General features: G+C 38.7%; 1 protein-coding gene across 1 annotated transcript in view; it reads left to right on the top strand.

Annotated features, from left to right (window-relative positions):
* Positions 1-10743: 10743 nt before the first annotated feature.
* LOC138709155 (synaptic vesicle glycoprotein 2B) overlaps positions 10744-20045 on the top strand; it is a 342436-nt gene continuing 333134 nt past the window's right edge. Inside the window, exon 1 of the mRNA XM_069839698.1 lies at positions 10744-10886. The gene's annotated coding sequence lies outside the window, so the exon portion shown is untranslated. The remainder of the gene's footprint in view (positions 10887-20045) is intronic.

Here is a 20045-nt window from a genome sequence, read left to right as displayed (position 1 = left end):
TATATATATATATATATATATATATATATATATATATATACACACACACGCTGGGTGTTCATTTCAAAGTGTGTCATGACGTCACTGTTGTGAGTCAGCGATTTGAAGCGAGTTTCAGCTTTTATGTCAGAGAAGTTGCCTATTAATCAAGGCGTTCAATCTGAACTTAAGAACGTGTAAGGTATAATTGAATGTCGTAGCAACAGATGGTGGTCTGTACGGTCTGTGTGCTACCATAACTTCTTTCGAACTGTGTTTTGCGCGGGCAAGTCGTACGCAGGGTATTTGTTATGATCGGTTGCGTACTGCAAAATTCCACAACACAAATCAAATGCTCCGTGTCCATGTTGACCGTCGAAGTTAATGTCAACAAATACGTAAGTAATCGTCTTAACCCTCTCCCCATATCCCGAAAATAACAAAAATCTCACCTCAGTACGTGTTTCCAAACAGTTCACATTCCTGCCACTACCGACGTTACCGTACGTATCGGTAAGTCTCTTCAGAATGAACGCCATACTTGCTAAGCAACTTCTCTGGCACATTGGCAATACGCCTTTGCGGAAGTGTAGAAAGATTGAATTCTCTAGGCTCATTGGCTAGCCACATGATGGCATACAGTGAGCCATGACACACTTTGAACTGAACACGCAATATATATATGGTGATTTCATTCAAAGAGTACAAACTGCAAAAGATGATTCCTGAAAGGATAAGGAACAAAATTGTATAATGAGCATACGTCTGGAAATGCATAGTTTCTGTGCTATAAGCATTTATTTATTCATTCCTTCAACAATACTACAATGCAATGCACGACACAGTGTCATGAGGCCACAGTTAGAAGAGGTGTTCAAAGCGACTCCCACGGCCCTCAAGGCATGCGTGGACGCGCCGTAGCAGAGACTGCCGCACACGTTCAAATATTCCAGGCTGCATCCGGATGGCGTCACAGGCAGTGCGAATGTGTTGCTCCAGTGTCTGCACGTCCGGGATGGGTTCAGAATACACAACTGCTTTGAGATGCCCTCACAGGTATAAATCTAATGGGTTGAAGTCAGGTGACCTAGGAGGCCATGGAATTGGACCTCCTCGTCCGATCTATCGATCGGGGAAGATGATGTTGAGATGTCTCCGCACGGTATTATGGAAATGGAATGGAGCATCATCATGTAACATCCACATAACCATTCGTACTGCAAAAGGAACGTCTTCCAGTAGGGGAGGGAGAGTCACCCGCAAGAAGTTGAGATGTGCCTCGCCTGCGAGGCGTCCTGGAAGGACGACTGGTCCAACGAGACGGTCGCCAACAATATCCGCCCATACATTGAGGCTGAACTAGTGCTGATGGTTCACTTCCATCATAGCACGGGGATTCTGCATATCCCATGCATGATTGTTGTTGAGATTGATGATACCGCCCCTCGTAAACGTGATCTCATCTGTGAATAGGATGGATGACAGGAAATTCCGAATACGGGTGACCTGTCCAAGGAACCAGCGACAAATCCGTTCCAGCAGAGGCAAGTCCCTCGGTAACAAGTCCTGCACACGTTGCACGTGATAAGGGTAGTTAGTAACAGTTCTCATGGAGAATATTCCACACGGTCGTCTGACTTACCCCACATTGGCGAGCCACCTGCCTGGTGCTGATACGGCGATCTTGTTCCACAGCGTTTATCACATCTTCTCCAAGGTTGGGGTACGTATCTGAACGCACCCGTCCTTCATGGTGACCCAGTCTCGTAAACGAACCTGTTTCACCCAAACGACGAAAAATTCTTGCAAACGTTGTATGTTGCGTGTGCTGTCGATGGGGGTAGTTTTCCCGGTACAGCCGTGCAGCCGCCCGCCCATTGCCATGTGATTGTCCGTATGTAAATACCATGTCAGTCTGTTCGCGATTGGTGTATCTGAACATCGTAACTTAGCGCTGCACTACCTACACAAACACGTCCACGTTAGGTTTAGTCGCCACTACCACTGAAGCGGATGTCTACGTAATGTTACCGATACAAATACTCGCTACCGTCATGGGGAACAGTACCGCTCTCTAGTGAGGAAAGCATGCATCCCCGACCTACGTTCATTATACAATTTTTGTTCCTAATCCTTTCAGGAATCATCTCCTGCAGTTTGTACACTTTGAACGAAATCACCCTGTATATAATAGGATGCGAAACTACGGTCAGCACCATCTTATGCTGACGGACCAAAATAAGATGATCAGCGCTCGACGTCGTAGGTGGTGAACATTAGAACTACGCGATGGGTAGGTTACCCAGAGTTCTCTACTTATCCCAAATACCTCACTATAATAATACCGGACAGCTAGCAGTTCTGCGCGCGAACGACGCTGGTGCTGCTACCTAGGCGATCGGTGTTGTGAAACCCGCGAAACAAGCTGTAATCAACTGCAATTCCAGATTACACATAGATTGCTCATTCCTATGTTAAAATCGGTTGCACTTTGAAGAGAACAACCGCCAGGATCGCCACCCGTCCGCAGTAAACGAATACGAGATGGCAGTACAGTCGCTAATCCAATTCAAATGGGAGTTATGACGTGACTCCTTATGTAACAACTAGATGGCAGCATAGTAAACCTGACTGTAGCTAAAATACAATATACTGATTAAGTGAAACTCAAGAACAGTTTTTATTTCTCGTCAGAAAGATACAAAAACAATTCGCAACAAAACCGTTGCCAAGGAGAGCTGAATTTCCATAGCCCACTCCGTTGTATCATGAACATAGACGTAGGCCAGTTGTGACTGCAGAACTCAGAGCCCTACATGTACTCCCCTCCCAGTGACGCTGAGTCACGAAACTTTTCTTGCACCAGGATAAGTTCTGAATGGTGGGGGATGTGAAGAACTTGGTCGTTGATGATCGGAGGTCTTGTTCCCATCATCTTCAGAGAAGAATTCGTAGAAAGCTGGCTTAAGTCTTTCTGTGGAAATGGTTTTAGGGCTCCCGTGAATATCGACTTCGAACACGTAGTCAGATATCCTACGAAGAATTCTATACGGTCCTTCATACGGTGGTACAAGGGATCCTTTAGTTGCCACACGAACAAAGACATGCGTACACGTATATAATGTCTTATGCTGAAAAGCTCTTCTGTTGCAGTGGTGAGCAGCGGGAGTCGATCTGACAGTGCGCATTAACTGTCTGTGTCTTTCAGCGAAGGCTCGCTGCGACAGTTCGGTTTGATCGTCGACGAAAAACTGTCCTGGAAGTCTTAGTGTCGCTCCGTAAACCATTTCTGCGGGCGAAGCGTCACAATCTTCTTTGATGCTGGAGCGCAATCCAAGTAGGACAGCCGGTAAGATATCGATCCAACATTTAGATCCCGTGTGACACATGATAGCGGCTTTCAGTGACCTATGCCAACGCTCTATCATGCCGTTTGAGGCGGGATGAAAGGCTGTCGTGCGTATTTTTGTAGAACCAATGAGATTACAAAACGCTCGAAAAATAGCAGATTCAAATTGCGAGCCTCTGTCTGTTGTAATAGTGGAGGTGCGCCGAATCTTGCGATCCAAGTCCTGAAGAATGCGTCTACAATATCTCTGCAGAAACTTCAGATATCGGGACCGCTTCAGGCCATCTTGTGAATCTATCAATCATTGTCAGGCAATACTGAAAACCTTTGACAACTGGAAGCGGACCAATGATATCTATATGTACGTGAGCGAACCGCGCGCTTGGCATAGGAATGTGTAGGGGCACATTTTTGTGGTGACGACTTATTTTACTTCTCTGGCACTGAAGACACATACGAGCCCACAGCATAATTTCTTTATTCATTCTAGGCCAAACAAACTTGCGCTGTATAAGTTTCTTAGTTGCTTTACCGCTAGGGTGAGACAGGTTGTGAATGTTATCGAAAACTTTCTTGCGAAGACAAGATGGGATGTAAGGTCGAATGACCTGCGTCGAAACATTACAATAAATTTCTTCCTTTGATTCAGTCAGCGAAATTTTTGTTAATTTTAAGCTGGTCGAATTAGATTGAAGAAGATGTTGAAGTTCTTCATCAGCAGCCTGTGCGGCTATGAGTTCATCTGCGGATATTAGCGTCGGCATGTCTATGGCACCTATACGTGACAAACAGTCTGCTACAGTGTTGTCTGCACCCTTAACGTGGACGATTTGCGTCGTAAATTGACTAATGAAATCCAAGTGACGGAGCTGCCTAGGCGAAGCTTTGTCTGCACTTTGATTAAAAGCGTGAATCAATGGTTTGTGATCAGTTACGATAATCAGTCTTCGTCCTTCAACCATACAACGAAAATACTTAAGGCTTTTGTAAATTGCTAACAGTTCACGATCATATGTGCTGTATTTAATTTCCGCATTGGTATGCTTCTTAGAGAAAAAACCCAAAGGTTCCCAACGACCGAAATTGTACTGCTCGAGCACAGCCCCAGAAGAAATATCAGAAGCATCCGTGCGAAGAGCTAAAGTAGCATTGTCCCGTGGGTGAACTAAGAGAGTTGCTTTTGCTAATTGTTGTTTGCATAGCTCAAATGCTTCTTCAGCCTCTCTATCCCACGTAATAAGACGCTTGTCATTCTTTTTTGCACCGTGAAGATGAATATGTAGTGGGGCTTGTATCTGCGCCGCATTGCGGAGGAAACGCCTGTAAAAATTAATAATACCGAGAAACTTGCGCAAGTCGGCAATGGTCTTAGGCTTGGGGTAGTCTGCAATTGCCTTAATACGATCTTCAAGCGGCCTAACACCATGTTCATTGATTGTGTAGCCTAAGTAGTTAACTTCACTGTTGCCGAAAGAACACTTGGATAAGTTAATAGAAAGTCCATGTTCACGCAACCTCTGGAAAACAAGACGAAGATGCTGTTCATGCTGTTCCTCGTCTTTCGATGCTATCAATAAGTCGTCGATGTAACACGTGCAGAATTCAAGTCCACGAAGTACGCTATCCATTAGACGTTGCATAGTCTGCGCAGCATTGCGTAATCCAAAGGTCATGACGTTGAATTCGAAAAGACCGAAGGGCGTTATTACTGCTGTCTTGGCGCGATCGTCTGGAGCTATGGGTACTTGGTGATAGGCTCTGGTAAGGTCAAGAGTACTGAAAATGGTACAACCGTCTAGCCGTTGAGTTACATCATGTATATGAGGAACTGGATACTTATCAGGGATAGTTGTAGCATTTAAACGACGGTAATCCCCACAGGGTCTCCATCCTCCGTTCTTTTTAGAAACGAGATGAAGAGGACTAGCCCAGGGACTGCTCGAGGGAGTACAGATACCTTGAGATAGCATATAATCAAACTCCGCTTTAGCGACCTTAAGCCTCTCAGACGTAAGACGTCGAGCACGTTCTTTGATAGGTGAGCCCTTCGTTTTGATGTGATGTTCCACACCATGTTTTGCTGGGCAATAAATGGCGGAACCTTAGTTATGTCAATAAATTCTCGCAATAACAGCTCGTATTTTCCGCTAGCTATCGTAGAAAAGGTTGACAAAGCAACTGTGGTTAACTTGCCAATTGTAGCTCTGGCCGTTGAAGAGTCTGTAAGCTTTCGCTGCTTGAGATTAACTAGAATACCATAATGTTTCAAAAAATCAGCTCCAAGTATAGGCTGAGAAATGTTAGCAATTGTGAACTTCCATGGATATTGGCGTCCTAGATTAAGGTCCAGTGTAATGAGCCTCTCGCCATAGGTATCTATGACTGACCCATTCGCTGCATATAGTTTGAAATCAGCTGGTTGCTTACCGATGAAGTTTGCCTTAGAACGGGGAAGAACAGATAAATCAGCTCCCGTGTCAACGAGAAAGTCCAAGTGATTAATCTTGTCTGTAACAATGAGACGATTTTTAAATCTCTCGTCATGGACCGCCTCGACTCCAGACGACGTCACTAGTTTTCCGAATTTTTCTCTAAGCTCCAGCAACAAGGCTGTATACATCGTCTCGCGTTAGCTCCAAACTTAAAATGATAGTAGCAAACTTTATCTTTCTTCTGTTTGTAAAGTTTACTTCGTTGGGTATCGGATGACGACCCGCCGTTATTTTTAAGATGAGGAGATTTGTACTTAGACAATTTGCATAACTCGTCTACTTTGCTTTTCAATTCCGTAACCTCGTCAACAATAGTCGATAATGTAAAGGGTTCTTGCCGAGCTACTGACATTTGAGTTGTTACGTTCGTCTCCTGCATCTTGTCAGCTAAAAATGCTAGCTTGTCCAAACTATCCTCTTCTCTGCAAAGCAAGGACATTCTAATAGTGGGTGCTAGTTGTGCTAAGAAGAGTGACTTGAGGACTTCTTCACCTAAATGACCGGAAGCTAAACTTCTGAGCTCTTGTAGATAGTGGGACGGTCGTTTCTCTCCTATAGGTATGCCGCTCAATAATCTATTGAGTCTTTTGTTGATTGGTTCAGCAAAAGCGGCAATGATACGTGTTTTAATAGCGTCATACCTGCCCGTGGCTGGTGGAGATTTAATTAAATCAGCTATAATTGGAATAAACGTATGATCAGCGTTACTTACTATATATTGGAATTTTGCTTGATCTCGAGTAATCCCTGCGAAACTGAGAGCATTTTCCACCACTGCAAACCATAGCTCTGGATCGTCCTTGTAGAATGGAGGAGGCTTCTCAATATGTTGTGCACACACAACGACTCTGTCACCACTACTAGTTGGTAAAAAACTTTGCTCTGTATCTTCGTGCGTGTTCATATCACATCGGGGTCACCAATATTGTAGCTAAAATACAATATACTGATTAAGTGAAACTCAAGAACAGTTTTTATTTCTCGTCAGAAAGATACAAAAACAATTCACAACAAAACCGTTGCCAAGGAGAGCTGAATTTCCATAGCCCACTCCGTTGTATCATGAACATAGACGTAGGCCAGTTGTGACTGCAGAACTCAGAGCCCTACATGACAAATGTTGTTACTGTCAAAGCCTATAACGCCGAGCAATCTGGGTATATATGATCTAGGCTGCAACGTAGATTATTGCTGGGCTAGTAGATAGTTTTATTAATTAGTGCTGTGTTAAAATGTCAGGGTGTCTATGTGATGTTTATAACCGCTACAATTACAGTATTACAAACTGCTCCAAATCGTACTTTTGATTTCCGTGGGATCATAAAACGTGAGTCAAGAAAATTCTTTAGTAGGCCTAATGCCTTCGTCTCTGTGTTCATAGCACAATAAAAATTAGCTTTTTAATTTAGGCCTAATAAATGAATAGAAGTTAAAATATATTGGAAATTTCAAGGTTTTAGCAAATTAAGTTTTATTGTTGTCCACATGCCTTTACCAATTATTAGAAGCATCATATTACTACAAAATTTATCTTTTCAATTGTCAGCAATGCGTATATAAAGTGTTATGTAAATTCATTCTTCATGTCAGAATTAATTTTCTCTCACTAAAGCAGTAGTGTCAGAGTTGTAAGCTCCAAAACCGGTTGTGCAGCTAGAGAGTGCAGTCGGAGCGTGAACGTATGTCTGTGGAAACACCGGAGCACGCAACGAGTTATAAGTGGAGCTCTCCGCTCCGTTTAGTCCCTGTCTGACAACGCTGCACTAAAACAAAGAAAAAATACGCAACAATTACGGAGAATAATATGAAGCATGCAATATTCCTCATATGTGCAGCTTTGATATAAAATAATGTTACATTAAATACTATTCAACATTTCTTAAGTGTCTCGTATATTATTCCACATTAATACCTCACGTTTTAAACAATAGTCCGATTCCCGCTATGTTAATATTTGTATTTGTGGACGTAATTCCACGCCGCTCCGCTAGATGTCAAGTCCGCGATATTTCGCACTCACGTCAATGCTGCTAGTATACAGCTGTCCGGTATTATTATAGTAAGATATTTGCTTATCCGTTAGAAAAATTGGTTGAGAAGACAAGATGGCAGCTAGAAACATGCAAAGAAGTGGGTATGAGTGGTACGTGTGTATAAGCAGTGTATGATTAAACAGTGATGTTTATGGACCTTATAAAATAGTGTTGTTGAATATATTGTAAAGTAGTAGATAATATAATAAATTCAACTATCTAAGTAGTTTCTGCAGTCTTTCCATTCCACTGTAGGTACACTAAATAACCAAAGAATACAATTTCGATTATAATAACCTTTTGTTTTCTTTTCTGTCCTTGTTTGTTGTATTTTGATTAATGTATTAGAAGGTAATGCAAAATAGACCGTTGTTATTTAGTCAACTGACCGAAGACAGTTCTGAACCTCACAAGTGATACCAAGAAAGCATTTTATTAGAGAATTAATAGATTTAGTTTTGCAATCAGTTATCACGTCTCTAATAACACAAATTTTCAAGTACCTACCAAAAGAAGTTCTTGTCCAAAACATTTTACAAATCGAAACAGATCTTTAATCTCACTATGTTTTATCAATGTTACTTGATCAATATATGTTTAATTACAACGCTGTTGTACGTGTCATCCTTCACCGTCTCTTTTTTCAGTCATACGTAAATTGCACATTGACATCATGCAGAATTAATAGATAGAAAGCGAAAATACATTTTTAAATTAATAATGACATTTTAGAAACAACCCAATTTAGTGACGATCAGTCTTAATCACGAGTTTAGAGGATTATTTGCAGAGAGTCATTAAGTTAAATAAAATAAGGAAACAATACATTTTAAAAATATTGAGTATCGGTATGAAAAAAAAAAAACATTTGAGCTTTAAAGATATGGATATGAGATAAATTCGTAAAGGATTATTTTAATTATTCCGGTTTTAAAATTTCTTACACAAAAAACGAAGCTATTTTAAAGAAAAGTAATGAATTCAGCTGTCTGTGACACGATTAAAAGTACTTTTTAAAATACAAGGAAAAACACTAAAATTCTAAAAAGATGACTGTCCCTATGCTACTGTATGACTACGAGTTTTGGATTCCTACTACAAAATAATAATACTGGCATCGCCGAAACATTGACTGCTGCATCTGTTGAAATATGCCAGGTGTAGTAGGCCTACAGATGGTGTTACAGGCGTCGACAATCCTTGAAAGAAAATCATCGACCTGGTCTACAGATGTGGCATACACTAGAATCTTCAGAAGTCCCCACAAGAAGTCAAGCAGATTAAGATCTGGCGATCTTGCTGGCCATGGGACGGGACCTTGATAACCAATTCATCTGTCACCAAATGTTGCTGTCTGCTGTTGCCTTACTGCAAGACTGAAGTGCGCAGGAGCTCCGTCATTTTGGAACCATATTATCTTGGTGCATACTGCAAGTGGTACCTTTTCCAATAAAACGGGCAAACAGGTGTTTTCCAGAAAGTCCCTGTAATTTTCTCGCTTTAGGTGATTTGCCATGACATGTGGACTGAGACAATGACGCATCAATGCGCATAGCAACAACAAACAATCACAACATGGCACACAGCCACAACACTAAAACAAGTGTAGCGCCATACTTGTGAGAGATAGGACACACATTGCTGAATGAAAAATGTTTCTTTTAGTATCCTCTATCTACTATATTCTTCTGTAACATAAGTTCTGAATCAGTTTGTATAAGAATCAATATTAAATATCAATCTTGCATGCATTGCTTGAATGCGTAAAATTGAAAGGAAAGTTGAACCGTGTAGATGCACCTTAACAGAACACATTTCCCACGCACTAGGGCCCACTGGTGGGGTCTGTCAAGATAAAACTAGACATGGTGCTACAAAAGAAAATTCTAGTTACAGCATTGTGAAGGTCTTGTGTCAAAATAGTTTAACCTGGATCTTACAAACTCACAATTTGAGCACTGAAATTTTGTCCAGTAATATCATGTGATGCTGAACGACAATTTTCAGCATTTAAAATATATTTGTAAATAACAAAGTATAGCAATAGAGAAACTTGAAAATTTGTAAGTTGTGTTTTCCAACCAGAAAGAATAAAGTAAACAAAGAAATTAAGTGTACATATTGAACTTAATGTCAAATTAAAAAAAAAAAGCATAGCTATAGTAGACCAACGTACAGTACACCTAATATATCATCCACATTTCATTCTTTTAGGAAAATAATAAACCCTAGAAATTACGTTTTGAATGTTTCTGTGTGAATGTATTGTTCTATTATGCATATTTCAGATTTTGTGCATCTAAATCCTGGCCGTAATTTGCGGGTGCTCGTATAAAGGGAGTTAAGTCAAATTGTAAGATATATAAATTTCTCTCCTTTGGTACTGAATAAAACCCGTTTGTGACAAAATACGGAGCACTGTAACTGCATCATGGATGGAAGAATGATTTAACCACTTTAACACAAGACAGAAGTAATCGTGGAGGGTTCAAATCTTTACTTATCCCGCTTTAGCCAATTCTTACTTAACCCCCTTTACACGAGCACCTGCAAATTATGACTTCAGCGTCCAGTAACTGACCAAAACAGATTGGATCACCAGATCATGCAAATCTTAATGTTCGGGAACTCCGTACATACCTGTAACCTATTAGTATAATATTTAAAGCAAAAAACCGAAGGTATTGTTTTCATGGCAACCCTCGTTAATGAAGTGGATGTAAAGCGCATTAGTTTTGTTGACTGGCCAAGCCACACGAAGTGGTGGGCGTGCTCTGTTGCTGGTCAGCTCTTAGGATGACGGACTCTAATTCACTGATGACTAGGCCTATTCACTAGAGAGCTGACGTGACTTGATGTAGGAATGGAATGATTGCCAAATCAGAAGCAATTTAGAGATGAAGGGCTAGAAAGCAATTGAGATGTGTCGCCTCGCCATTCAAGTGTTGTACAATGTGTACGTACAGGAGCTCCCGGACGGACGCAGCTGCCTATGAGGAAACCGAGGGTGGTACCCTTTTCTCTGAAATATGAGTGAGTATTAAAACAATCTTATAATAATGCGTGATATTAAATGACTCATATGCATGCATATTAAGCAGCAATTAAAAGTACTACTTGAAATAAATACTATCGAATTATTATCTACGATTACATTCATACAGACCAGTTTATTCGTAATGTCCAACATTTACCCTACCGGGATTCTTTACATGTCACAGTCCTTATTCCAGATATCTATAGTACACAGTAAACGAATGTCACTCCCACTACAATTCTTGCCTCTCTGTTTTGCTAATCAAGAATCCCAGAATGTAGTCTATTTACTTTATAATTTTTATAGATCAGTATTTTTCAGATGCATTTTTCATCCATTGTTTTTTATTCGTATCTTCTAGTTTCTGTACTTTTAATTCATTTTTGGTGTCGTGCGAACTATAGCCCACTATTTCACTTGGATAGATTTATTGTAAAATAAAAGCGAAGAGAAACCGTTAGAGACGATTTTAAGTAAGTCATTTTTTATACAATATACTATGAGGCATTCAAATAAAAATTATTAAATTTCATATATATTCTTCTAGGACGAATTGATATAATATATTATATATTGAGCAAGAAAAAATCCGTCCAGGAATTAGGAGGAAAGGATGTACACTGACAAGTGGACGGAAGAACAGACAGCATGACACAAACCGCTTTCTTGGTATGGCGGAAACTAAAAGCGTGCATTTCAGTAAAATGATCAAAATTGTTTTTTTTTTGTAAAATCACAAATTTCTTCTAGACTTGGTGTAAAGAAAAAGTAAAAAGGCTAATATTAGGTTCTCAATATCAACAAAAGAGTCTGATAAAAATGTACAGGATTTAGCAGAGGAATGTGCGATTAGAAAAACAGTAGAGTCTCGCTAATCCTAATTCGGACCAAGACCTATTCGGATTACAAGATTTTTGGATTAACCAAAATATTTCCTGTAATGCAATGCATGCTATTCACGAGCGCTGAGAGACGGTGGTGGGAGTACGCTGTTGCAATTTTTAGAACCACAGCCAACTTCTTTACAACGACAGAAAATTACTGATTTTATGAACATGACGGATGTGTAAATTATGTACAGAAAACACTAATTGTTGTAAGTACCCTTGAATGTGCTATTTTCATAATTTTTAAAGTAAAAGAAATTGAGTGAATTTATACATTTTTTCTTTTCGCTACTTTGTATTATTACAATAAATTTGGTTTTTTCTTAAAATAATTTTGTTTGGATTAACCAGATTTTCGGATTAGCGTAGTTCGTATTAACGAGACTCTACTGTAGTTGATTATTGGCTCGAGAACTAATTTTTTTTAATTATATACGCGAAATCATAAAGTATATGGTCTGTTATTTATTTATTATTTTAAATAACGCCCTTTAATTGACTACCATTGAGATCAAATGTGCTTCGTCAAACAACCGTAAAGTATCAATAAAGTCTTCATCTTTATCCACACGATTTAAAATCTCCTCACAAAACGCCCTTCGGTTGAGAATATCGCGATGTTTGATTGATGTAGCCTACGACCTGAATATAGTATGGATGAAAATGTACGTCGCATGTGCAGATGGAACGAGATCATGGCGCCATACATTAAAATGACGAAATTCACGCCTAATAGCCTCAAAACTGTCGTGATTCTTGTACAAGTCTTTAATTGCGAAATCATGCTGTGCACCGCTCCAGCTATACATGATGACTAAATGACATTTCACTATATTGACAACAGAATATACGCGCACGTTATTCCCTTCAACTGTGCTGTGAGAGACATACACTCCTTAAAATCGTCCGTTCCTCAGCCGGGCTCTGTATAATCTTCGCTGAAACTCAAGTGGTAGTTTTTGTGGATTTTCAGTGAGCCTCAGCCCGAATTTCCCCGATGGAAGCGCTCTTTTATAGGAATAGAAAGCTGTGATCTTGCAACATGCTGGCCATAAGATTCCGTAATGACTCAATGGAGAGAACGGAACATAGGATACAAACATTGCAGTTAGGTGGTGGTGGTGGTGGTGGTGGTGGTGGTGGTGGTGGTGGAGAGGAGGAGGAGGAGTAGTAGGAGAACGACGACAATAATGAATATAATCTTTAAATTTTAACACTCGAAATTGCAGACAACATTTGTAACTTAAGAAATAAATTCAAGATTCATAATGAAATAGGCCTAAGTCATAATATAGCTATAGGAGAAGAATAAAACTTAGAAGTTTAATGAGGTCCACCGACAATATCGTTGAATTAGGTACAAGTTATACTATGATAAGTTACGTGAAACATTTTCCTGAAAACTTAAAGTCAGAATCAAAAACATGCCAGTCAAATATGTGCAACGGGAGGCCTAGAAAAGAGGAATGACAATTGAAGGGTTCAGAACTATAGTGGACCAAGCGCCATTTACTAAAACCATAGAAAACAAGGGTTAAAATGAAGTTATTACAATAATTGAATGGAAACATATAGCAAGTAATATAGAGATACACATTCAAACTAAATAATATCTCAATCTTCATTAAATATGGTATTCACTTAACTTGCTTTCTCCGTTTTTAATAAATGGCGCTTGGCCCACTATGGGTCTGAACCCTTCAATTTTAATATTTATCTTTATAAAATGTCGCAATGGTGAGTGAAATATATAGTTACTTGTAAGTTCTAATATTCGTGACTGTAATCGTACAATTTACGTATTTTGTAATGCAGACGCATTATCATGATCGGCTTTAAAATACCGGTACATAAATTAACATGATTCTTTTAATTATTACCAAACAGACGTAGGCCGTGTCCCAAAGCTGCATTTACAGCTGAAGTAAACTAGACAGTCGACTAAATAACCGGATGTGACTTCAGAAGTCATGATTCAAAACTGCATAGTGCATAGTAATCAATTCCTTAATAACTAGTAAACGAAAATGCTTGTTTGATTGATGATTTGTAAACTAAATAAATCATCAGCAATAGGAGTTATGAAATCTAAAGATGGTTTGGAAGTGAAATAATGTAAATATAAGTAGAATAAGACGTTAATTTTGAATATTGACATGGTTAGTACCGTCTTTACATTTTTAAAAATACTATTGTAAAATATTATGCCCTCATCCAGAGCCACCTTCAGTTACAAGCCTGAGCATTGGCACGTTTAGCAACTCTGAGCGGAGACAAGAGCGGATGCGAAATAGAGCACGAGGTTTGAAAGCGGTTTTTTCAGTTTGACATTATAGTGCTTTGGTTTTGTTGTCACGTGTACATTTTCGACATTAATTTATACAAAATTCTGGACCTCACAAGTGATACCAACAAGCACCACTTATGAGGCAAATAGGCCAAGAGATAATGGGGTAGGCTGGCCAGTTCCTTTTCCCCTTCGCTGCATACATCGCCGATTAGATACATATTACACTAATCAGACTTCAGATGCATACAAACAATTGTTCTTCCTCTGACACATATCATCAAGTGAGATGTACTGTCTGATAATAAATGTACATATCAGCCAGAACCTCAATCAGAGGATTCTGTGTATCAGTGGCGGTCGGTGACTGTGGAACATAGGGAAGCTACTAAAAAAGCATTGTTTTAAGGAACAGAAGGTGACCTCCACACTTACTTTAAGCCAGTGGTTCCCAAAGTGGGGGTCGTGTAAAGAGTGATGAGGCTCGCGAGTTGATTTACAAAATAAAAAGAACGCCTTATTAACATACAATTATTTTGCATTTATAAACCTAAACAACTTTGAATATAAAAATTAAAAAAGCCTCAGCAATAATAAAGTAAAAATAATTAATTTAACTGTGCCTGTTTTTCAGAACGTAGCCTCTCAAATCTGGACTATGTATTGAATACACACACAGTGATATCATTTTCAAATTTGAGGTTTCTGCTTTTGTTTTGATGGCAATCATAGACGAGAAACTTAATTGCCATGAATTATGAGGTGTAGCAAATGTTATAAAAAATATAAGAGCTTCTTTTGCAAGCTCGAGATATTATTTTCATGCAAAACTAGTCAAGCTCTGCGAAAAAGGCTATAGTTTCAACATCCCATCATATTTATCCTACATATTTTTTTTAGAATTTCAACCAGTTGAACGCAACGGATTTAGTATCCATCCGTGGCTATCGTGATTGTTTTGAGTTTTTTTTCCGGAAAATACGCAAGAAAATATTGCTTACAGTTGTTCAAATTTTACAGGGATTTCTATTTTTGAAATGGAGTCAAGAACTGGTATTGTAGTGAGGGTACGAGGATCGCAAATTGAAATCTCGCCCAAAAGTGGATCGCGGCTTCAAAAAGTTTGGAAACCAATGTTTTAAACAAATGTTGGGGTAGCGCCTTAATTCAATAGTTTACAGTATTGAGAAGAACAACACCACTGATATCAAAATGAGACACTTTTATCGGACAGGCGATGAGTAAATTGCTTCACATATTTTGAATACTGTCAAAATACGAGTAAATAACAAAATGCGTTTTTACTTTATAATTATGAGCAGGAATTCATTAATAGAATAATTTACAACATTATTTTCATGCTAGCAAATAAAAATCTCACCTCTATTGCTTATTTGTATATAAGGTCCATTCTCCTTCCTTTCCTGGCAAAAATGTCTATTACATTGTCAATGAAGTTTGAAGTCTGTTTCAAGGACACCAGAAGCTCCTTTTCAATCGACATCAGTCCAAGTGCCGATAGTCGTTCCTGCCCCTGAGTATTCCTGCAGTATGTTTTGATCCTTTTCATTGCCGAAAATGATATCTCTACAGAAGCACTAGTTGCAGGAAGCGTTGAAATAAGTGTGCAAAGTTTATAAACTTCCGGGAATGTATCACTGTCTAATTGGAATTGCTTCAAAAATTTCAAGAGATCACTGACAGATTTGGTTGCATAATCGTCTATATTAAATATTGCAGTCAGTTCACTTCTTAAGCGAGAAAACTCAAAATGCCTAGGATAGGCATCTTTCAAACTAGTGAAAGCTCTTTCAGGAAACATTTGGGGATGAGTGTTCCGTTTGCTTACATCCAAGAGCTCAAAAAAAAGATAATGCTTCTAGGTCCAGAAAACGACTTTCCATTTGTTCAGAAATGTTATCAATAATTTCATAGTAGAGATGTCTATAAACGTCGCGATCATTTTCAGTTGCGGACGAGCGGGCTCTTTTTTTGAGTGGCTCTTCATTCGATTCAATTTGTTCCCAAAGTGCGTTGAATTTATCTCTCTGATTTCTCACTAATTCTTTATTTGCTGCACCTTTGATGAGCAGTAAACAATATCTAAGGATTTCTTCTGCAGAATGTTGAATAATGTGTCTGTCAATGGAAATAATTGTGCAAATACTAATAGCATGAAATTAAAGTTGAAATCATTTAGTTCTGACAGAAATCCGCGGGCGGCATTGAATGTTTCTTGATCCCAATTATCAGGATTTTCTCGAATGTGAGTGAAGAAATCTTTAAGGGCCTCCTTGTTGTCATATATGGTATGAACTAGTCGAGAATTGTAATTCCATCTGGTTGGGGCTACCTTTGGGAATCTTTTCTTTACTTCTTCATCCAAGGCATTGGTCCTTCTACTTGACTTAGAAAAGAAGGATGAAAATCCTGAGATCGCTTGAAAAAATATTTTGCAAACCTTGATTGCACACAATGCCTGCGACAATACAAGATTTAATCTATGGGCGTAACAGTGCACGAACTTTGCTTCTGGATATTTTTCTTTTACTTTTGCTTGTAGCCCCCTAACCTGTCCTGCAAAAACTGCCGCTCCATCGTATGTTTGCCCTATTAGTTTACTGCCGATATCATATTCATCAATACATCTGAAAATTATCTTAGCAAGCCCTTCTGCTGTTCTGTCTGCACTGACGTCGGTAAATCCTAAAAATCTTTCTTGGACTTTACCACTTTCTGTCACATAGCGCACAACTGTACTTAGTTGTGACTTGCATGCAATATCTGTAGATTCGTCCAGCATAATTGCTATGAAAGGAGAACTTTTAATTTCTGATTTAATGTGTTCAATTAAAACTTCCCCAATCGCATTTATCAAATCATTTTGCGTGTGTTTGGACAGCCCTGTAAAAGTAGAGGTTTTCATATGTTGGCCAATTTTTCATCATATTCACTTAATAGATTCAAACAATCAACATAATTCCCTTTATTACACGATTCTCTTGATTCATCGTGAGCCCTAAATGACAATTCGTTCTTTCCTAAGAAGCATGTTACAGTAATTAGGCGTGCAAGAATTTCTCTGTTATGCTTCACTAAGGCATTGTGTTTTAAAACGTCAGCTCTCAATTGATCGTCTATCTGTAAATCAATTCTTGTTAACCCAAATGTTTTAAGTTTCGTCATAGAAATAAAATGACTTTGGGTTATCTCATGGCGATGTGCAGATCTATGGAAATTGCTTATGTCCGAAAATCCCTGGGAGTTCCAAACGTTTTTGTCCGTATTAAATATTAAACATGGCCAGCAATACAATTTCTTTGAATCTGCACATGCAGTGAGCCATTTAAATTTATCATAATAAACATCTGCTCTAAAATGTTTGAAACATGATTTCGTCTTTGTCTTCAAATCATCAATTTTCGGCATAGGCCTACCATTTATAATTATTAGTTTCTTATCTTCAAAATTATGTGATCCGAACGACACTTTTCTTAAGCTATCAATAATGCAACATGCACTTGAACTCGCTGAAGAAACAGCAGAGACACTCACGTCATCAGCCACATCACGACTACCGCCGGAGGTTTCCGAAGGATGTTCGTGGAGAACGGAACCCGTGTCGGGATTAGCTTCACGCATATCGCTTGCAGTTGAGGTGCTAGGCGAATAATTCATTATGGAAGGCTATTTGGACTTAAAACAAAATAACAGTAATATCGGTGGAATATATACTTTTTAATTCAATGTACAATTCATAATAACATACTGCACAACTCAATAACCCACACCAATTAGGAAGAAACGCATAAAAATACACAATATTTAACTTTCTCTCGGAATCATACGGAATCTCAACCTGACGTAGCTTCACTGCATAGTAGCGCTACAACTGTCACTCAAATGCGCAAGCGCGGCAGCAGGCAGGGTATGGTATGCGCCGGCTACGCTGGGATAAAGGCACAAGCAGCACACTTCATGTACGGCGGATCGAGCGCGACTGAGCGAGCGCAAGAGCATAATCGTTCAACAATTGAATCTTTTGCAGTTTTTAATAGATTACAATTATTATACTATTGTGCACATAATCGTGCATGGTGAGGAGGGAAGAGGAGGGAAGCTCAGCTTCCCTCAGCTTCCCTCGCTTCAATGAACCGACCGCCACTGCTGTGTATTGATGTACATAATTTATTACGGAATCCGAAATGATATTTTATTTGAATTTCAGAATACCGCGTAACTATACTTAAATACAAAGACTGTGCCACTTAAAATAAATTAAAACACTGAATGCATACGTGTTCTTTATTGATGCTACAAGGGTAAATAAATAAATACATAAATAAATAAATAAATGTAAGTAAATAAATGAATACATGTATATAATTATGAATAATGACGGATTTGGCAAATTTACCAATTTTCCTTCGCATATAGCCTAATATGCTATAACGTATCTACAATAATTAACCGCTTTATTAATGTATTCACAGTCGTACATTGTATAAACCTACTACTTTAAACAGCTTGGGTGCTATTCATAAACATTTCGCTAGCCCGCGCTACGAGCGTGCTAAAGAGGATTCATATCATATCATATCATATCATATCATATCATATCATATCATATCATATCATATCATATCATATATATCATATCATATCATATCATATCATATCATATCATATCATATCATATCATATCATATCATATCATATCATATCGCTAACACTGGTTTATGAATAGGAAAAACGTAAGTTCGCTGATCATCCACCGAAAGCCCGCGCTAAGAATGTCTATGAATAGGGCCCCTTGTGTCTGCTCACTGTCTAAATACAATCACGATATTAACAAATAATATTTAATTATAATTTAAATAAAATTTGTATAAAATATATAAGGAAAAATGTAAATTTCAGATACATATTCAGATGTACAGGTCAGTCGTTATCTCGTGAAACCTACATGCGCGTGAGGAGAAGAAAGTGAAGTGGAGAGCTTCCCTCCCTCGCTACGCTTCCACTTGTAGTTAACTAGTTCGCTTATTCCTACCATATAAGGTTCTTACTACGAGCTACGTCGCACGTAAGCATTTGGTTTCACGAGATAGCGAATGATTTATTATTTATTTTAAAATCAGAATAAGAAATGTCCGTCTGCCTGTCCAGTTTCCATCCATTCACACACATAAATTTGCCAATTAAGTATAAACATAACTAATAGAAGTGTGCAGTATGGACAGGGAAAGATAAGAATAAGGTAAACGATTAAGATGAGCAGACAGTTCTGAAGACTCAGAAACAAATGGGAGACGAAACAAGGAGCACAAAAGAAGAGAACAAATGAAAATTGATAGGGCAGACCTCGAGAGAAACAAAGTCAACTCACAAGATGCAGGAGTTTATATTAATACAATGTCGAAGTGAAGACCATTTTTTCCTGCCATACATCAATGATAGGCAAGCACACAGTGCAAGTCTTCCTGTGCATGACCCCTTCCCGCCAACAGCAGTTACGAGTGGGGCCCATTTCTCAGTGTGGATGACAAACAGTGCCTACGCTGTAAATTGTGGAGGATGCTACTTTACTAATCAAAGACTTCCCGATTCTAATTTCGCAGCTAATGATTCATCTAATACCCTTGTCGGTCTCGTCACTGCGACAGTGAAATTCGCACATGCGCAGAATGTAGGTTCCATTGACACAGCAGAAGGAGACATTGAAATTATCTATGAAATTTTTCTTTCAATCTGTTCTTTTTTTACCATTTTCTCTTACCTGTTCCCTTCTATTTTTATCTATTTCCCTTTATTTCTATTTTTACTTTCTCTCTTTCTTTTCTTCGTGCTTCGTCTCCTTTCCGTTTTTTTCTATTTTTATTGGTTTCTTCTTTCTCTTTTTGTATTTTTATTTCGCTTCTTGCTCTACTTCATTTCATTAATTGTTTTTCCTTAGTCGTTTCTTTATTCTTATCTCTTTG

Source organism: Periplaneta americana, chromosome 11 (assembly GCF_040183065.1).
Source record: "Periplaneta americana isolate PAMFEO1 chromosome 11, P.americana_PAMFEO1_priV1, whole genome shotgun sequence".
Taxonomy (NCBI): Eukaryota; Metazoa; Arthropoda; class Insecta; order Blattodea; family Blattidae; genus Periplaneta; species Periplaneta americana.
This window is presented reverse-complemented; position numbering and strand designations above follow the sequence as displayed.